The sequence below is a fragment of the Aedes albopictus genome, chromosome 3 (genome assembly GCF_035046485.1).
Source record: "Aedes albopictus strain Foshan chromosome 3, AalbF5, whole genome shotgun sequence".
NCBI lineage: Eukaryota > Metazoa > Arthropoda > Insecta > Diptera > Culicidae > Aedes > Aedes albopictus.
In genome coordinates, this window is record NC_085138.1 from 273,525,703 (window position 1) to 273,545,584 (window position 19,882).

Sequence of the window (19,882 nt, forward strand, 5' to 3'; positions counted from 1 at the left end):
AAAGTAATAATAAAGTGTTTATGAAATAATAAAAATAATAAAATTGATATGAAATAATAAAAATTATAAAAATAATATGAAATAATAAAAGTAATAAAAATGATATGAAGTAATAAAAAAAATAATAAAAATTATAAGAAGTGATTAAAGTAATAAAAATGATATGAACTAATTAAAATAATTTTAGAAAAACAAATTCTTTACTAATTCAATCTTAACCCATTCAGTATTTCTATAAATTTTAAGCGAATGCAAATGAGCCTTGGGAGTTGGGCGCCAATATGTAACGTGAAGTGTACACTAGGAAGGTAACAGTGGACCACGAAACTTAAAACTGACCAACCTACTAAAAGTAGCCAACTGTCACAATCCTCAGCCTTTCTGCTGTTAATAATGACTCCGTTTATGCGCCAACAGTTCTGAAGGAACTGTTACGAAGTCACACGTTCTGTTGCCCGGTTAGCTGTCTCAGGGCAGGTAAGGCGGACGCGATCCAAACTCATATACCAAAGTAGATAAACAATGCTGAACTCAACCAAACCTCAATTATGGCGAAAACATACGAAACCGTAACCCAAGCTGAACTTACCAAATTGAGCTTCGCTCACATTAAGTCATATTTGCTCACTGACTGAATCAAAATAATATTTATGCATGTTTAACAATGGTTTGTATTCATGTAATCATTTGGATTTTGTTTGGATGTTTTTTAGAGTGTGTACGAGAACAAGAAAAAGGTCTAACCTGTGTTATGCTGACGACATGATGATCTGGCGACGCGACAATCCTTGCCGCACGGAGTGCAGTCGGTAGGCGTGGCGATCCGATGAAGAGGAACGGCAGGCGGTTGGAAGAACTACCCCCAGCGTGGCCGTGCCAGTGGCGGGTGTCCGCGCCGGAACGCAGACTTAGCTTGTGTGCCGCGGTTGCGAGTTCGGAATCGTCCAACACCGCCGAGGGAATTGTTTCTCCAGTTGCACTTTGCTTGCGGTTACAGGCTTGGTTGCAGATCTCAGGCTTGGAAGGAATGCTTGACAGATGGAAGCGAGTTGGTTCAGCGAGGATGCTCGACTCCAAGTCGAGCTGAACGATGACAACCGTTCGGGCTGGTCCACTAGCTCAGAGCGCGGTACTATGCACCCCTACGGACCACCGCCGACCGGTGAGCTCGGTCAACGACGAAAGATGCTTGGTCGATGCGAACGGTTGCGTCCACTTACTCAGGGCAGTTAGCGTGGTGCCCCTACGGACTGATGAACATGCACAGACAATCTTAGTGTAGACGGATGCCACTAACTCAGGATCGTGACTCGGGATCCTTACGGCGAACGTGGTCGGTGAGCACGACCGGCACAGCAGCGCGATGGCTGCCGTCTTCGTCTGACACTTGATTGGGTCCAATAGCTCGGAGATGGTGACGCTTACCTCCTACGGACACTGACGAGGTTGGGCAGCGCGGGTTAGAACCACGCGGCGCGAGGCGCGACAGGCGCTCTAAACCCACCTCGGATACTTCCAACTCCTTAAACGCCCAAAATCTGGAACTACACAAAAAAAACCTTCGTTCGAAGGTTTGACCTTCGCACGAATTGGACACACACCAGTTTCGCTTAACTTATTTGTCGTCAGCATGTTTCATTAACTTTTCATACCTGTTCTCAACACTTGTATCTCCTCACACTTTACTTTGCCAAACTTGGCTATGATTGCTTATTTGGAGCAGTTCTAATTAGGAAATATTATAGAATTAGCGTTATGATAAACATTTTGGTATAACTTTCCACATCACTCACTTTGCAAGTTGGTATTCTTCTTCTCCCTTGTCTGGGTTCACAGAACCCTTTACAACAGCCTTTTACACAACTTTTTCTTCTACTGAACTACTCTGCTCGAAAGCCAATTTGGAAAGAACTAAGGTTCAAAGATCGGAGTATTACAAAACCTCCTTTTGCGGACCGAATTCTAAAGGTCCAATTCAATATTGTTTGCCAAACTTGTGATAAGTGAGATGGATATATTTGCACCCTCATTTCATCGGGTATTCGTTGCGCGATAATGCACTTGGCGCGACACGACGGAACGCAACGTCTGATGTCGCGCGACAAAATCAGTTGGCTTCTTTTTGTAGCGCGATCATTTATTGTTACAACATAGAATTACACAGTCGGTCGTGGAGCCTTGGAGCATCAATAAAATGACGTCTGAAGCACGATCAAAACGTTGATTGTTTTTCCCATTTCTCAATCATAGTTACCTGTTGCTCTGGTGCGGAAATTAGTTCGACCGCGAGCCATGCCGTGTCGCTGCTGTCGGTAAAATGCGTTCGCCTGCTCAGAGCAAGAGTTGGATATATTCTTAATTTAATATATTTGCAAATATATTAAATTAAGAATATATCCAACTCTTGCTCTGAGCAGGCGAACGCATTTTACCGACAGCAGCGACACGGCATGGCTCGCGGTCGAACTAATTTCCGCACCAGAGCAACAGGTAACTATGATTGAGAAATGGGAAAAACAATCAACGTTTTGATCGTGCTTCAGACGTCATTTTATTGATGCTCCAAGGCTCCACGACCGACTGTGTAATTCTATGTATACGAATCTTGAAGTGAGAAACGATTTATGGTTCACTCTCTCTTGGCTGGGTTTTTAGAAGGAATATTTCCATAAGTTCAGATTGTGCATGGGGCCAGTTCTAAACGCGCTATTCTCCTTTGCGGCTCACAAGTGTCGAACATTGGGGAAACTCACAATTGTTTCTTAAGTATCCCAATCGAAGTCCGTAACAGCCCTTCTCCAGATTTGGCAGGTGTAGCGCGAACAGACAGTCGTTCAGGTGCCCTTGCGATGGATGTTACATGAATTCCGGAATCTTTCCGGATCTCATCCCGTGCAAAAATCTAACACTCCAAAGACAGTTTACCCCAATAAGGCTACGGTTTATCCATAATCTTGTCCATAATCGCCCATTACTCATAATATAATGCACGGCGTGTGTATGGGAAAGGTTTATAACAAAAAAATGGGCATCGTCAAATTTTTCGCTATTCAAAAATAGAGGCTTTCAGCTTTCATTTGCACGGTCCCTCAAAAAAATCCACCGAGGGATCTCGAACAATTTTTCCAGAATACTGTTTTCCCCCATACAAAATGAACGGTTCCAAATTAATCCCTATTTCTACTTAACAAACATACCCAATTTTTGTATGAAAAAGTTCCCCCGATGGAATATTTCGATGTTGGGCTTGAATGAAAGCTAGTAGCGTCAACTTTCATGTAACGTAAAAATTAGCGATGCTTATTTTTTTGTAATAAATTTCTTCTACCAGACACACCGTGAATGTACTTGGGTTGAAATTTCATATTCTGGAAGAAATTTCGCTTTTTTAATTGTACATATTACGTTAATGACCCGATTTTGTCAGCCCCTTTTCAGAACACATTTTTTGCTCTCCCCAAAAACCTGAATAGTTTTTCAAACTTTTTATCCCTGCATCTTCTGCATTTAAGCTGTAGTTTGATGATAATCATGAATGAATTGGTAGAAGTTGGACCGTAAGATAATGAGAGCAAAAAGTTTGTCACAAAATGGGGCTGACAAAATCGGGTCCTTACTGTATTTTGATGCTTAATTTCTACGGGATTTCTAAAGCAAAAGAGTATAAAATCAAATTCCGTTCTGCATTTTATTTCGCGCAAACCAAAATACATTTACATAATGATTATTGAAGCAATGTGAGGCCTAGTCGAGAACGCACAGCACATCTTCATGATCCGGTGGGTTGTCGATCTCTTATTCCTTCGGTCGTGTTGTTTATTGCTCTTCTGAGGGAAAGCCTAGTCAAGAGAGGGTGTACTCATTTGATTTTAGTGTAGGTACTGATTTTAGTTGGCAGCATGATCCGAATTGTAAACGGAAACATTGGCATCGCCTTTTCCTGCTGCGTTGGGTCTCCTCCTCAGTGGTCGAGTTTCAAGTCGAATTCAGCTCGTCAGAGTTGGAAAGAACTGGCTGCTTCACCAATTCGTGACTAAATACCATTTCAATGCGCTTCCGTCCTTTCTATTTGTCCTAATAAAAAAAGATTTAATCCAAACTCACCCATTTCAACAAAGAGTAAGAATATTCTAGATGCGAACTTACGATGTGTCATCCTGTTCCAGTTGTGTTGCTATTTCTCTCCGGCCGGTCAATTTCAAGGGCGTCCATTCGCGGATCAGTACAGTTTGGGTTCGATCACATTCCGATACGAATTTTGTTCTATTGAATGGTGAGGTTTCGAGATTGGTAGATATGGACTGCAACAATCAACGAACCGCCACTTTCTCGAATGACGTTTACGATGAAGTGAAAAACCAATGCTACTTCGATTTTCCTTGTTGAAATAGTTCGACTTCTCGCCGCAAGTAGGCGCTCTTGTTGGATGGTTCTGTTCGCCAATCAATAGTATGGGAAAAGCTAGAGTTGGGCATCTTGTACTTAAAAATCTTTGATGCTACCCATGTGGAAATTCCGCAAGAAACACAAACACTGTTAAGTCTCGGACCAAAATTCGCTATTCCGACCGACATTACCACCCCGAAACACCTATTCCATATGATCGCCGATGTTGAATCTATTCTCAACACCTCACCATACAAAGCAGTAAGAGATTACAACAGATGTCGGATATCAACAGCCATGCAAAACCACATATCCAAAACCCAGTCCAAGAAACTTGAAGATCCCGTCTCCAAATTCTGCAAACATGCCGTCGAATCGACGAAGAAGTTTCTTGAGGACAACAAGGACATCATCATCATAGAGTCGGACAAGGGCAAAAGGATGGTCGTCATGTACATCGAAGACTACGACCGCAAAATGACGGCCCTGCTGAATGATTCCGTATACAACAGTCTAACCAGAGACCCCACACCAAAAATTCAACGGCAGAACAATCAGCTAGTCCAGCGCCTTAAAAACCTGGATCTAATCGACCAAACAACAGCTATCCGGCTTACCAGCAAAACAGCTACGTGTCCAAGAATTTATGGCCAACCTAAGGCGCATAAGGAGGGATTGCCACTTCGTCCGGTGGTTCCAGCCATAACCGCCCCCACATATCAACTGTCAAAATTCATCTCGAACATCATAACAAACGGATTTAGAAGTGACTACAACATCACCGACAGCTTCACGTTTGCCACCTTCATCACCACAGTCACACTTCCTGCTGGATACGTCCTAGTCTCGTTCGATGTTGTCTCGCTTTTTACAAACATACCAAAAGAGCTCGTAATACGGGACATTATCATGAACTGGGACACCATAGGACAGCACACCAACATCAACCTTGATCTCTTTCTCGAAATAACAAATTTCTGCATAGACAGCAGTTATTTCAAATTTCGAGAAAAATTTTATGAACAGACTTTCGGCACAGCTATGGGCAGTCCCTTATCCCCAATACTAGCGGAAGTAGTCATGGAGGTACTACTCAGGACTGTCACCAACAAACTGAAATTCCCTGTTCCAGTAATTAAAAAATACGTGGATGACCTTTTCATGGCATTACCAGCGGATAAAATCGAAGAAACTTTGCAAATTTTCAACAGTTACCACCAGAGCCTCCAGTTTACGGTAGAAAAGGAGTCCGATGGAAAACTGCCGTTCCTCGATACACTCGTGACTCGAAACCCGGACCAAACACTCTCCACACAATGGTATTCAAAACCTATATCATCCGGCCGCCTCTTAAACTACCATTCGTTCCACCCCACAATGATGAAAGTCAACGTCGCAGCCAACTTTATCCACAGAGTTAAATCGCTCACCACCTCCAATCAAACTCAAAACCAGCTGGAAAACAACATATTTCTTCATCTCCGTCGGAACAACTATCCATCATCGCTCATCAACCGCCTTCTCTGCCGATCCAGAACAACCATCCCCCAGAACAACCGACAAATAGAAAACACCACTCCGAACGTACATCCATCCACAACAGATCCAATAGCAGCAGCATCCACAAGCAATCAACAGATCCAGAATCATCCATCCACCGAGTCTCTCCAATATAGAAGCCTTCCTTTCATCGCACATCTCAGCCCCACAATCGCCAGCCTACTGAAAAACGATTTTCCTCAAGTAAGAATAGCCTACAAAACACTAAAAAACACAAAAACGATATTAAGATCGGTAAAAGACCCTCTCCCCATACTTGACCAGCATAATGTAATCTACAGTCTAAGCTGTGAAAACTGTCAACAAACCTACATTGGGATGACTAGAAACCAATTAAAAACACGTATGAACGGACACAGAAGCAATATACACGAATACACAAAACATATCCAAAACAACAAGACACAAACAGATGAAGAGATGATCAGATTAGGAGAAAAAACAGCAGTGATGAAACACATTATCGAAAATAACCATATGTTCAACACAACACAACCAAAAATCCTAGATAGAACAAACAGAACTGCAAAATTACCCATACTAGAAATGTGCCATATTGCCAGTAGATCACACACAGCTAACCACCGTACCGATGTCGATGGTCTAAGCACGACGTATGCTGGACTTCTACACTCTATTAAAAAGTCCAATAGTCGGAAACGACACACCACCACTACCATAGAACAAATGTCAACAGAACAAACGGTTCAAAATCATCTTCCACAAAACTGAGAACACACCCTAAAATGACCAATACCTCCCCTAAAGAAAAATTTCCACCATTCTTTTAAAACAGTCGTTACCAGTGCACAGTGTATAATACAAAAATTAAAAATCTAAAATAACAACACGTAGTAAGTTAGGTAAAATTTCCCATAAAACAATCAAATTGTACCCCACATTTTCTACTACACAGTACATGAAAAGCCACCCAGAAGAGCATTCTATATGCAAAAACTACACAAACGATAGACGGTAGACACTAGTGAGTTTTTATCAATGTTTATATGTTAAATGTTCAATGTTAAATGTTCAATGTTAAATGTTAAATGATAAATGTTAAAATACATGTTTTCAGCGACCCTTGAAAAAGGCCAAATCCCTAGGCCGAAACGTCGGGAATGTAGATAAAAATCGTTCTTGAATCAAAGACTGAGAAAGCCATCTCCCTTTTCCAAAATGTTATATTTTCTTTCAGAAAGTGGAATTTAAGTAAAATAAAATTCAATGGGAAGTAAAACCAATAACTGGATCTAGACGTTCACCGGGTATTTTTCTACTACCGTGGAATTGTACACGAAAAAATGCAAAAAAATTAGACAAATAAAAAAACGACCATTGATTTCGAATAGAATGCTGTGTAGAAATCCCCGGAGGTACTTTAGAAAACACCCCGTGAAAATTTTGAGGAGAAATACAGAAGGAACCTCTGGGAAGAAAAACCAGAACTTCACAGAAAAGTTCCGGGTGGAACTCCGAAAGAAATCTCTGGAGGAATCCCGAAAGCAATCCCAGAAGAAACTTTCTAAAATTTCACGGGAGGTATCTTGGATAAACATCCTATTGGAATCCTGAAGAGCCACTGTGAGCAACGGTTAATTCATGTAAATAAAGTCTAGAAGTAAATCCTTGGAATCAAACATATGTCAAGCGATTTTTGAACAGCACTGCACGACGAGTGAGTCAGAGGAGGAAGGAAGCTTGTCTGCTACCGCTATAGACAAACATATTTTTCGTAAATTAACTCCTGATTTAATCTAGTTCAGCCACCGCCAAGTGAACCACCTCCTCCAGGAGTTTGTGTTTATAGAGGGCAAGGCGCGCGAAAGGTGGGTGGGAGCCTTGGTGGTGGCTGGAGCAGCGCATGCATCGTTGGAGCAAGTGAGCATGGTTAGGATAGTTGCACGGCTGCTTGAACTTCACACAATATAACAACTTTGCTCGACGATGCGGCACTTGTGTATGAACTTTTGAACGAGTTGATGAGGTTGGGAGGTTACGGATACATCAGGGACGAACCCGGAAAGGATCTTTTCGATGGATGAATCAATTTTCCGGCGTCAGCTTTCGTTTACTACACCCAGTGTCATACTTTGCCAAAAGGCTAAAGTTAAATATTTTGTCAGCTGGAACGTATGGGTACAAGCAGCAAAATTGATTTCATAATTTGATCCCAAGTGATACACACCAACAAAAATCCTCGATCGGGACTATGGATACACTCTAGCCCAGTTAAGCACCGAAAACGAAAGTGAAACGACGAGCTTACTGAGGCTTGAGGAACCTCGACACATATGGATGTAGGAACAATTACTGCGCTGCAAACAGTTTGCTCGATTCTACAGAGACGCTCCTTGGTTGGGTAAAAAGCTTTAAATAGCTGTGACTATGTACTGTACATATGCATACAAACCCTGCAAAAGTTGAATGGTTTCTTGATGCTCTGTCGACAGCCTTTGACGGGAGCTCGAAAGGCAGGAAACACCACATGGGTGGAAAAGTATGAGGCGGAGGTTTTGAACCGAGGTAATTTATGCTAAATGTATCAAACAATTTAAAGAACGTTTTTCACGCTTGTTTTCGTGCATGCACTGGCAAATTGGGAGTGGCGGGTGAGTTTTATCAGCAGACGCAAAAAGGAACCGAGAACTTTTTAGTGTAATTAATGTTTTTAGCATATGTAGCACTAGAATACGGAACGAGTTGAAGACGATACTGTTTAGGAAAAAGTGGGATGAATGAACTTTACGGATGAAAATGCACGATAATTGCTTATATAAACTGTAGTATGCAAATTGTGTTTTGACTCATGTTCAATAAACAACAAAACATCCAAGGTGCACATCCGCATGACGTTAACTACGTGCAGCAGTTTGTTATGGAATGTAAAGGACTTCCATGTGTGATTTTTCTAAGAATTTATCAAACATATAACTAGGTGTAGGCTTTTCAAGCCATACACATGAGACCAGCATTTTAAATCCTCCAGCAAAGATCTAGGTCGATATAACACTCGGGTAGCCGAGGAGGTGTCAGCAGTAAGAACGAGATCGCGAAGAGATGGAAGAGCTGTACCGCGCAAAGGACACACGAAAATTGTACGAGAAGATGAACCGCTCGCGCAGAGGCTTTGTGCCACAAGCCGACATGTGCCGAGATAATCTCGGGAATATTCTCACGAGCGAGCGTTGAGGTGGTCGAAAGGTGGCGGCAGCATAACGATGAGCACCTCAATGGCGTTGCAAGCACCGAAGGTGGCGCGGCAATAGATCTAGGAGTATGTGCGCAGGACGAAAGATTTCCAGTCCCTAACCTCCAAGAGATTGAAGAAGAGGTTAGCCGGTTGAAAAACAACAAAGCCGCTGGGGCAGATCAACTACCAAGCGAGTTACTAAAACACGGTGGAGAAGCACTGGTGAGAGCAGTACACTGGGTCATTACCAAGATTTTGGAGGAGGAAGTATTACCGGAGGAGTGGATAGAAGGTATCGTGTGTCCCACCTACAAAAAGGGCGGCAAGTTAGATTGCGGAAACCATCACGCGATCACACTACTGAGCGCTGTCTACAAGGTACTCTCTAAAATTTTATGCCGCCATCTATCACCGATTGCAGGAGAGTTCGTGGGGCAATGTCAGGCTGGATTCATGGGTGAACGCGCTACAACGGACCAGATGTTCGCCATCCGCCAGGTATTGCAGAAATACTGCGAATGCAACGTGCCCACACATCACTTGTTCATCGATTTCAAATCGCCGTATGATACAATCGATCGAGAACAGCTATGGCAGATTATGCACGAATACGGATTACCGGATAAACTGATACGATTAATCATGGCGACGATGGATCGAGTGATGTGCGTAGTTCGAGTATCAGGGACACTCTCGAGTCCCTTCGAATCTCGTAGAGGGTTACGGCAAGGTGATGGTCTTTCATGGTTGCTGATCAACATTGCGTCAGAAGGTGTAATAAGGAAAGGAGCGATAAACACGAGTGGGACGATTTTCACGAAGTCCGTTCAGCTGCTTGGGTTCGCTGATGATATTGATGAATGCCCCTGAAATACCACCGAGACCCCCTAAAACACTTCTGAAACATCCTGCAACGCCCCGGACACCTCCACACACCTCCTGAAATCCCATTAGGCCCCCCGAAACGCCCATAAGATCCCCTAAATGCCTCTGATATCTCCTGGAACGCCCTAGAGACTCCCTGCAACACTGAGACTTCTGAGACACCAAAGAGTTCCCTTTAAACGCCCCTGAGTACCCACTGCACAGTAGTCCACGAAACAGATTTACGAGGAAAGATGCATTTAACGCCTTCAAATGATTTTTTAGGCAAATATGGTCCTCAACAAAGTTGCCATTAATAGTAAAGCCCTCTTTAAAATGTGCATGAAAATTAGGGTGGTCCATATTTTCAAAGAAATTGGTAACCAAACTTTTTTATTTGCAAGAATAACTGTATACATTCTTCGGGAAAGTTGTAGATCTATCAATTTTGAGCAAGTTTGCTGAAGACACTTTTTATGTAGCTTTGAAATTGATCGATCTAGAGATATTTTTCTGAATATGCTTAGGGTGGTTCAAGAAAATCGGTTTTCTGGCGTTAAATTTTCCAGTTTCGTTTTTTTATCAAAGTCGCACAAGAAACACTTGTAGAGTATTTGAAGACGCGTCGTATCTCTTTTGGTTCAAAAGTTACAGATGATTTCTTAAAAATAGCTTTTTAAAAAGGTGTTTTGATGGGTTGGGGCTAGAGGTGTGCGCCGCCGCGCCACGCCGGCGCCGCCGCCGATTTTTGGTTCACGCCGCCGCCGCCGATTACTTTTCGGCACGCCGCCGCTTACGCCGCCGAACTCCAATTTTCCACGCCGATCTCAAAACGCATTGAAACATTATATTATTTCTTGATTAATTTCAAGCAATTCATTGGAGTCATCTGCATATAAGCAAATGTAAGGTCATTTTCAGCAGTGGTTAAATTTTATGATAAAAGTTTATAACAGTTCTAAAAATTTGGAACGCTAAATATAGATCAAATTACGCTCAGTTCCACCGGTAGTTGTTTTAAATTCTAAACTTCACATGTCGCGTCAACGATGTCTTGAAAGTGAAAAAGTTTATCCTAGAAAGAATCTACGGATTCCGAAGATTAAATAAATGCTAGTGATTCTAAAAAAACACGTTTTTGTCGTGTTCATCTCCAGAAGAGATGAACTGTCTCCAGCAACTCTTTTGAGGATTCTTCCAGCAGTTTCGCCAAGAATTCTGCTAGGAGTTCCTCTGGGAACTCTAGAAGGTTCTTCTGGAATTCCGAGAGTTTCCTTCGAGACATCCTCTAGGAGTTTCTCCGGGCATTGCTACAGAAGTTTCACTGGGACTTTTTGTAGTACTTCCTCTAGAAATTCCTGTAAAAGTTACTCCAGGTATTCTTTTAGGAATACTCTAGAAGTTCTTCCTGGGAATTCCTTTAGGAGTTCATCCGGCACTTCCTCAAGGAGCACCTTCGGGAATTCCTCCTCGAGTTTTTCAACGAGTTCATCCGGGAATTCCTTTACGAATTTCTAGGGGAATTCCTTTAAGAGTTCATAAAAATTGCACTGGAAATACCAAAAGTTTGCTCTGGTAGGGTAGTGGAGGTATTTTGGACCGGGCAGGTATTTTGGCCCACCTAGAAAGTTTTATGATATTTATCACATAATCTCCACTAAATCTTGGTAAATTTTTATTGGAACACGAAAAGTATTCAACTATGTGATGACCTTTATTTTGGATGTCAATTAAATATGCTGTTCAGTATCAAAAATAGAGAACATGTTTTCACTTCCAATGAAACGCACGGAAAAGCACCAAAAACAAAGAAGATGACAAATTTGTAGTCGGCTTCGAAGAGGTATTAAATTTTACAAATAAATATTTATTTCATGTAAATGTAGTTAGGGCCTAGTAAGAACTCAAAATAAACTGTTCTTAACCTCGGTGGAGCGATAATATTTACTAAAATGGTGATTTGAGGTATGGCCAAAATATGTTCAACATAATCAGATGTGGACATATTTTGGACCACCTGTCAGATCCATCTCTCCAGTTCCTTCTAAAGGGAGAAAATATTCATGCCAATGTAATGTACTCTAAAAACAGATAAATAGAATAAGTTGGGAGTCCCCAACTTGGGACCTCCCATGATCTGGGCTGTTATACGTTTATTTTACAATGAGATTGTTGTGGGTTCGATTTGTTCTAACAACTTTTCGCCAAGTTAAAAATTTCGATTCGATTTGTGTCCTGACAGCTTTTCGACAAGATGAAATTTTCAGGTGTTTAGTCATCCAGTTGTCCTTCTCGGCAATCAGTAGATGACTGAGACAATGTGTTATCTAATGTATGTTTGACAATTTACGTATCATTCAAATTACTTTATTTTTGATGGCCTTTCCACTCATTACAATATGTGTAGAACGCCTTTATATTTAGCAAAATCACTAGACTTTCTCACTGCTATGAAGCGTTACGAAATTTATGCATGGTGACTGACGTCATGTAAAAAAAATACACGTTTTGCGTAACATTTTTGATGAAACATCATACAACAATGCGTAAAAACTGGCAATTGCAGCAAAATTTTATCTTTGTTTACCGTTACGTAATTTTTAAGCGTTCCCTGCCTCAAAAAATGAATAGAAAAGATGTAAACTTCACGTAGTTTTACCTATGTTGAAATTTTTGCTGAGGTGACTTTCATTTCATCAATCAATTGAAGTTTAATTTGGTGGGCCAAAATATGTGCACTTGGTGGTCCAAAATAAAATCAGGTGGTCCAAAGTAGAAGCCCGAGATCCTTCAGGAGTTTTGATATTTCTTGTATTTACTACAACAATTTCGAGTTCTGTTTGGCCTTTTCCGGCAGAAAACATGTTGATCTACGTAATGCCTACTAAAATTATCCATATTTTGAAGTGAGAACTTTCTTTTTTCGCTGAATTGTTCATCCACTTCCTAAAGGGGTCCAAAATACCTCCCTTACCCTAATTCCTCTAGAAATTCTTCCAGGAATTCTTCTGGGAGCTCTTCCGGCCATTTCTGTAGCAGTTCTTCCTGGAATTCTTCCAGAAGTTTCTTTAAAAGTTCTTCCTGAAATTCTTCCAGTTTGTTCTAGAAGTTCCTGTGCGAATTTCTCTAGGATTTGCTCCAGGAATTCCTCTACGAGTTCCCTCGGAGATTCCTTACCGATTTTTTCGGGAACTACATTAAGAGTTTCACCGTGACTGCCTCTAGAAGTTCTTCCGGGAATTCGTTTGGGAGTACTTCTGGGAATTCAAATATCTTCGGGAACACCTGTACGAGTTTCACCGGGAAAAAGTTCCCCAGGCAAGTTCACTACGAGTTGCTCTATAGTTTTATCCAGTAGTTGCACTGGGTATGCCGGAGTTTCCTCCGAAAATTCATTTAAGAATTCCCCGGAAGTTCCTCTAGAAGTTCTTCCGGAAATTCCTGTAAAGTTCCTTCAGTAATTCCTTTGGGAGTTCCTCCGGGAATTCCTCTAAGCAGTTCCTTCAAGATATCTTTCGAGAATACATCCAGGAGTTTCCTCAAACGTTCCTTTAGGAGTTCTCCCAGCAATTTTTCTAAAAGTATCTCGAGGAATTTCCCTAGAAGTTCATCCGGGAATTCCTCTACAAGTTCTTCCGGGAATTTCTTCATGAATTTCCGGGGAACTCTTCTAGGAGTTCCATAGAGAATTTCTCTATAACTTCTCTCAGGAATTTAAGTGAGAGTTCATCCGGGATTTTTTTAGGAGTACCTCCGGGAACTCCTCTACGAGTTCCTCTACGACCTCCTTTATGAGTTCCTCAGGGAATTTCTTTACGAATTTCTTCGAGAACTCCTCAAGAAATTCTTCCGGAAATCTCTCTAAGAGTTCGTCCGGGAACTCATCTAGGAATACCTCTGGTAGTTTCTCTACGAGTTTTTCCTTGATTCGCTGTCTGAATTTCTTCGGCATTTTCTCTATGAGTACCTCCGAAAATTCCTCCGAAAGCTCCTCCGACAATTTATTTACTAGTTGCTCTAAAATCAGAGACAAACAGACGTAACTCTTTGAGGAAATTCATCAAATCTTTGGCCCGGTATCTTTTTATGAGCACACTGTCGGCCATGATGGATTTCGATTTGACGTTTGTCTAACATGCACACTACTACACAAATCGCATGTAATTTTCGTTTGCATCATTCAGCAACGTGTACACTGACAAACGTCAAAGCGATCGCACACTAGCGCCTCTCGTGGAAGAATCGCGCAAATCAAATAAAATTCGAATTAATCGTTAAATGCATGTGCCAAGTCGTTTTGAAGAGTGTTAGGTCTGTTTGTCTATGCTAAAAGTATTTCTGCGAGTTGCACAAGCAATGACCAGAGTTTCCTCCGTAAATTCCTCCGGTAGTTCCTCTAAGAATTTCTCATGAAATTCCTCTTGGAGTTCTTCCGTGAATTCCACTGAGAGTTCCTCCGGCAATTTCTCTAAGAGTTCTTCTAAGATTTGTTTCCGGAATTCTTCCAGGAGTTTCTCCATACGTTCCTTTAAGATGTTTTTTGGAAATTCGTTATAATACGAGATCCTCCGGGAATTCCTTTAAGAGATTATTCGAAAAATCTTCTAGAAGTTCCACCGGGAATTCCTCTAAAATTTCTTCCGGGAATTTCTTGAGGAGGCCATTCTGAATTATTTTTTGCGCAGCTGATAGATGATTTACCATAACAAATATTTCAATAAATTAAAAAAAAACTAAATCATAACTATAAACATGCCATTGCATCTTCAACATAATGAGTTACTAAAAAATTAAATACTGATATTAATTAACGGAATTAACAAAAAAATAAAAATTATGGCCACGCCGTTTCACGCCGCCGCCGCCGCCGCCGAAAATGCATTCGGCGTCACGCCGATCACGCCGCCGCCGCCGGCGAAAAAATTGCAAAACGCCGCCGCCGACCGATTTCAAATCGGCGCACACCTCTAGTTGGGGCAAACATAAAAAATATCTTTTGCCCGCATTCAAAAGAAGAAATGTTGTTATAAAACATATAAAAAAATTAGAGGGATGTTATTTTTGTAACTCAAGTGAAAAATACTTGAAAAGCGTCTATTTTTTTCTAGAAAATCATCAATATCTTTTGAACGGAATGACGTAGCAACATTCTCAGCGCACGAAAATGCGCGATTTTAGAAGCTCTAAAAGTGGTTCTTAGGCGAGAAATTTGAAACAAAAAAGATACTCAAACGGATCGTCATGGTAGACGGAGGCCCTAAAGCGGACATCCTAGGCTGCTTCCAGGGGTTGACCATGGAATTTGGCGGCTCGTGGAACACCTTTAGCAGGCCATCGGTAATGGGTCCTAGCAAGGAGGTAAGGAACGTTAGATGGGCTACTGGGGACACGCGCTGCTGATTACTTAAAATCTTTGTACTGAAATATATCACTAACGGTCAACTCGAATTAACTTTAGATTGGGAAACTTTCCGTGTCTGTTTGCTATGAACTATCAGAATAGATCTTAGCTTTAGCGCTTTTCGACCCAGTAACCTTCTTCCCCCTTTTCCTTCCTTTTCCTTCATTGGATTTTTTTTTTATTTCTCTTTTTGACGAGGCTTACATATGTCACTTATTTATCTATTTTTTCGATACCTCCGTGCTTTTAGACTGTTAGGTGTGTTCAAGGTGTTTTCGTGTATTCAAAATATTTTTCCCTAGCTTTATCGGAGTGATTAAACAATATTATCAATTTTTTTTTTTTTTGTTCTAAAGGAGGGACGAATGACCGAAAGGTTAAAGTCCCTCTAAAAATCAAATACACACACACAAAACATGTCATTTTTTTAGGCCCATATCTCCGCCAATGTGCGTCCGATTTCAAAACCCTAGGTTTCATTCAAAAGATAATAAGTCAAAGAAACTTTGAACATGATTTGAAAGAAACTTTTTCAATAAAATTTGTATGTAAACATAACCCAAAGTTGCAAAATTTTCTAAAAAATGAATATAAACTTACGGCAGTGTCGCTGGAAGTTGGGTCGACCAAATTTTAATATGGGAGCGGTAATATGACCCATTTTTTATTAGCTTTCAACTGCTTTTTACAGAACTTAGCTGAAAAATCTAAAAAAAAAGTTATTAAGTAAATTAATCCTTGATGTCATCGACCAAAAGTTTGGGGTCACCCCTCAATATGATGTATCGGCCAAAAGTTTGGGGTCACTTTCGTAAATCAACCCAATTTTCTCTGTTTGATTGTAATTTTTCCAATCATCGTACAAACAATTTTAAAAAAGTTCCTGAGAGCTTGAAATCTGAAGAATTTTATGATATGCTCTGTACAAAATCGACAAAATAGTCAATTACACTCCTTTGATTCTGGGCCCTTTAATTACTAACGTCAAATACTAACAATTATTCTGAAAAAAAAAAACAAACAATCAAACGCAGATCATCGCAACGCTAACAAAGTAAAAATATACTTAATTTAATTACTTTCCTTCAGTATTAGGATAGCTGTGTCCAAAATTTAGTAACTGTGAAATAATGACAACTCTAATTTGAACGCACAATTGAATAGCTTTTTAACATAAGTCCGTTTAAAAAAATGAAATGCATTAAAAAGGACAAACATTTCGGTACAAACATTTTTAAATAGGAAGGCTTTGTTTCTCCATACCTACTACAATAGGTACCATCGATCAGAAACACAGAAGTAAGCTGACTGTTTGTCATAATTAAAAGACACTTCCGCACTTACTTTTCCATTGATCCCGCCGTACCAAAACGTGACATTATGAATATTTCAAAACAAACATCCTTCACGGGTAGCTAGCAACAAAACAGTATCCTTTTCCACAACTACAGCAGCATCACCGCACCGAGCGCCTCCGCCATGAATAGAGACAGAGGGACGGTATTCCCGATCGACCACTCCCATTCCGCTTCGATTAGTTTGTCTGGATTGCTTCCTCTGTTTACAAACAAATTTACTTTTAAAAATAGAACAGTAAAGGAGCAAACTTAACGCTGGAAATGAAAACAAACACTTGCAGGCAGCGGAGGCTTATCTAATGTTGTTTCTTTCCGTTGTTGTACAAAATTGAAGGAGGACAGGAGGATCTAGAAGACACTTTACTGGCTGTTCGTCAGTTACCGTCAATTTAAAATGTATCTGAGAGGAAATTAGGATCTTTCGTTTCGTGTTACTTACGACTCCAAAATCACACATGCGTTAAAAATGATTAATATGTTAAGTCGTGTTGGATTGACATACAGATGCAGTACATTGCATTGAGCATTAGTTTTAGGACGTCAAATTTTGGAAACATATTTTCGGATACCTTTAAATTTGCTTTCCTCTTATAATAAGTCAGACCCCGTTCCGTTGGAGCAAATATAGCATCACACTTCCGCGAATGTTGGAAGCTCGCATGCTTCTGCTTGTGCTCCAGCCTTGTTCCAACAAAAGACGACTTTTCCTCTCAATTTGATTTTATTGCGAAAATTTTCTTCAGCCGCACATAGGGCTATTCCCGTTCCTTTTGAAGGCTTTGCTTCCCCGAAGAATGGAATGTGCAAGTGAGGATAAAAATAACACATCACACGGCCAGCAACCGTCACTGAAGAAACCGTAAAAACGCAAAAACGGTCTTTCATCTTTCCGTAGAAGATTTATTGATTTTCGATTTGCTTTTTGCAACTCCCGACTACGGGGGCCTGCCAAGACCGTTCCGTTCCGTTTCGCGTGGATCGTCCTCCGGAACTCCGGTTCATGATGATGCACTCCTACTGTTTGTTGGTGCTCAACTATGAGCTGCCAGCCAGCCAGCAGTCGTGAATTGTGGACTTCAGTTCAAGATGCCAAACAACAAAGCGTTTGAAGTCAATGTCTACGTCGTCGTTGGCGGTCGGTCGGCTAGCTGTATGGCTGCAAGCGTACTCGTCGTTGTCGTCGGGTTGAAATCCGGGGCGAACGTGATATTTTATTCCCTTTGACAGACCAAGTTCAATTTCCGCGGAGTGGCTGACTGGCTGTCTGTTGGCTGCGAACGGATGAAGTGAAGGAAGTTTAAGGTTAACGATGAGGGACCAAGCAAGAAAATATGCACAGTTTGTCGTTTAGATGCGATTTTATTGCTATCTACTACTCAAACTCATAAACCTCCGGCGTACACAGTAAACAATATTGCAAAACGGAATAAGTACATTGCCTGAAGCCAAGAAATACCTAACAATTTTGCTTGGTCTCCAGCAAAGCTTTCCGTGCTACTGAGCGAAAAACAGAAAAGAAACTACTATGTGGAGCGGACGTGGTTGGATGGTTAGAACACGTGACTATCATGCCGAGGTCCTGGCATCGAATCCCACTCCTGACAAACTCACAAAAATGTGAGTTCTTCCTTCGGAAGGGGAGTAAACCGTGGGTCCCGAGATGAACTAACCCGGACTAAAAATCTCGTTAATACAGATGAAAAAAAAAAGAAACTTCTCAAAATTAATTGAATATCTTCTGTTGTGGAGTCATGCAATTGTATCGATTGTACATAAAACTGAAATATCACAGTCAACCAGACGTATCACTTGGAACAAAGTGCGATTAAAATCATCGTCACAAAAGCATAATCGCCAAATGCCAATTACTCTGTGTTTCACAAACCCACTGAGTCGATGGCGATAGTGAGTAAAATACAAACAATAGCAAAAACGATGCGAGTGCCATGAGCGAGAGATTTGCGAACTACAGAATATTTGAATAGTCCGTTAAAAAGTGAAATAACAGACAAACAGATGTTACACTCTGATATTTCGCATCGTACACCGTTTTAACCCGTAAACAGCCGGGACGATCTACTTTTGGTAGAAATGCAATACCGTCGTGCGGGGTTACTTTTGAAATGCGGGGCTACTTTGGACACTTTCGAATATGGATTTTTTGAATTCGAAATATGGTTCAAATCTGTTTGATGTCTTTGGGACTATTACGAAGCAATAGTTTCCCTCCATTTGGTTGAAATTATTTTTTCAAACAGACCGTTAATTGCTTGGCAGGACGCGAAAATACATCGAATAAATCAATAAAATATACATAACGTATCAGAACATTTGGTCTGTAAGCATTGTTTCTACAGTTCATAAATTTCAAAGGGTTGATCAATTCATTCAAAGTAAATCAACGTAGCATATACAATCGAATATTTGTATCGTTATCTATATATATAAAAATGCAGTGGCATACGTGGAACCGCGCATAACTTTCGAACGGATGGTCCGATTTCAGTCGTCTAAGTTTTGTTCTCTTAGTTTTCACCCAAGGAAGGTTTATGAGGCAAAAAACATGGGCAAATTGAGTTTTTGAAAATCCTGGTTTTCATACATTTTGAACGGGGACTTTGGGCTTGGCTAGGGACTTGAAACGTCAAAAACGCAGTAGGCAAGACAAAGTTTGCCGGGTTCAGCTAGTACATTATAAATGACCATTTCACCCAAATAAAGGATTGACGGTCCTTTTTTTCAGGCTATTTATATAGCAATATCATGCTGCTCATAATACCAAAGGTAGCACGGAACCATCTTCAAACGCATAAATTTATTGAAATAATGTCTGATATAGTATAATACAGTATTGATACAAAGTAGTTTTTTAAATAAACCTGGAATTTGAAATGCAATTTTGTTTTAGATAAAAATGTCCAAAGTAGCCTCCATTTGGTTCTATATGAGATGTGTCCGATTGGTGTATGAACAACTTTTTTGTTTATTGATGGATTTAGTTCAAATTTTGCATACATCCTACATACATACTCACAATTATTATGTGTAAAAATTGTGGAAATCCATTCACTACTCTGGGAGTTATAATGTCATAAAGTTGAAAAATCATGAAAAAGTGTA

The 19,882-nt window shown here is 40.6% G+C and overlaps 2 long non-coding RNA genes across 2 annotated transcripts; both read right to left on the reverse strand.

Annotated features, from left to right (window-relative positions):
• Window positions 1–202: 202 nt before the first annotated feature.
• On the reverse strand, window positions 203–2,149 carry LOC134291142 (uncharacterized). The gene is made up of 3 exons (XR_009998931.1): window positions 1,794–2,149; window positions 1,653–1,725; window positions 203–1,578 (listed from the first exon to the last, which is right to left on the reverse strand). It is a non-coding gene; the product is annotated as an uncharacterized LOC134291142 (long non-coding RNA).
• A 1,525-nt stretch (window positions 2,150–3,674) lies between these two features.
• On the reverse strand, window positions 3,675–4,489 carry LOC134291143 (uncharacterized). The gene is made up of 2 exons (XR_009998932.1): window positions 4,147–4,489; window positions 3,675–4,074 (listed from the first exon to the last, which is right to left on the reverse strand). It is a non-coding gene; the product is annotated as an uncharacterized LOC134291143 (long non-coding RNA).
• Between the last annotated feature and the right edge of the window lie 15,393 nt (window positions 4,490–19,882).